Below are 1,959 nucleotides of genomic sequence, written 5' to 3' on the forward strand. Positions count from 1 at the left end.
CTGCTCACTTTCCCGCCTGCGCTTGTTCCCATTCCCCCTACGTGGAGCCTCAGGCCCCGCCCTCTCCGAGCGCGCTCCCGGTCCCATACCCCGGTCACCTGTCCCGAAGACCCCGCGGCGTCCGCGATTCCGGTTCTGTCGGCCTCCGCGTCCGCAGCTCCCGGGCCGCGCGCGTCACTTCCCGCCCGCACCACGTGAGGAGGGGAAATAAAGAGAGTCACTTCCGGTCCTGTCTGCCCGTTTCCGGGAGTCTTAAAGGGGCCAGCCACCGTCGGTGGAGACGAGAGCGGGTCAAACTGATACCCGGGGGTGTTCCGGAAGCTTGTTCAATTCCTTATGCGTGTATTACCTTCTTCCTGGGAAAGGACACAGCGTCCTCACTCCCTGGCCTCTACCTCTTTGCTCAAGCTGTCTCCAGCCCCTCATTCCTGGTTCCAGTAAGTAGGCGCCAGGCATTGAACAATGACTCCCGGAAGCCTGACCTGGCTTGACACCTCCCCTCCTGCCAGTGAAACCTTGGAGTTAGTTTTAGAAGCGTAAAAGTTTTAGTCGATAGAGTTGTTCGTACCGGCCAGCTGCCAAAAGAGAAAAGAATTGTTCATTCATTTTTGGTTTGGGGTTTGTTCATTCTCTGAATCAGCGCTGAGTACCAGACTCTGCTGGGGGGAAAGGGTGGAGAGGGAGTCAAGATGATGAACAAGCTGACTCCATCCCCGCCTTCACGAGAGAAGACACAGCAACTGTGGAATTAACAGCAACCGTGGGCGAGGCCTTGCACCAGGAGCCGGAGGAAGGAGCTGAGGGTTAGAGGAGGTGGCTGTCCGGGCAGAGGCCACAGCCTGTTGAAAGGCCCTGTGGCGAGTGAGCTGGGTGCATTCCAAGAACTTCCAGACACTCAGAGAAGCAGCAGCTGGTTTTGAATCCAGGAGATTACGTGCATTAACCAAAACTTAGACAATAAATAAGCCTTTTATGATGAGCAATAATAAATTCTATGGAATACTCTCAAAGGAAGTTATGACAGTTAAAAGTGAGCAAGACCAGATTTCCTGAGGTGCCAGTAATTTTATTTTGTGATTTAAAACATGGAAAGTATGGGCTGGCTGATTAGCTCAGGCGGTGAGAGCGCAACCTTATAACACCAAGGTCGTGGATTGGGATCCCCATACCAGCCAGCTGCCCCCTAACCCCCACCCAAAAAAAAACATGGAAAGTGGAAATACCTGGTAATCCCTGCCCTTTATTTGGCTACTGTTAACAGCCTTTCAGAGACTCTGCATATACAACCTAATCCCCTTATGATTGCCCAAATACCTGCCAAGTTTACTACGTCTCTTGCTTCAGCTCTGTACTCAAAAGTCACCTCCTCAGAGAGGCCTTCCGTGAAACCTTACATTTAAGAATTGCAAAACCATCTGAGACAGACACATAAAAATAAAATAAAACTAAAAATTGCAAAACCTTTCATCGTTTTCCCCCTTCCCAGCTTTATTTCTCTATTTTATCCTTCAACTTCTAAACTGCCATATCTTTTATCTTGTTCATCGTCTGTCTCCTCTCTTACATTGTCTGTTTTATACCTTATGTCCGCAGTACCTCTAACAGGGCCTGTCATGTGTAGGCTTTCAAACAGCACTTGTTCAGTGAATGAGTGAATCTTTATTATTACCATTTTCTTCCTTTCTTGTAAAACAAAAAAGAATTCCATATCTTTATATATGCAGTGGAATTCTGTATCTTTAACTTAACAATGGATGATTAACACCCTTTTAAAGGCTGTATGATACTCCATTCTATAGATGGGCCATAATTTGCCCCACCTGATCTCATGGACATTTTAGTTGTTTCCAACTTGGGGGGATTGCCAACAATGCTGCACTGAACTTCTATAAGCAAGCATCTTTTTTTTTTTTCCTTTTTGTCTTTTTTCGTGACCGGCAACGGGATCGCAACCCTCGG

The sequence above is a fragment of the Galeopterus variegatus genome, unplaced genomic scaffold (genome assembly GCF_000696425.1).
Source record: "Galeopterus variegatus unplaced genomic scaffold, G_variegatus-3.0.2 Scaffold18907, whole genome shotgun sequence".
In the NCBI taxonomy this organism is placed as follows: domain Eukaryota; kingdom Metazoa; phylum Chordata; class Mammalia; order Dermoptera; family Cynocephalidae; genus Galeopterus; species Galeopterus variegatus.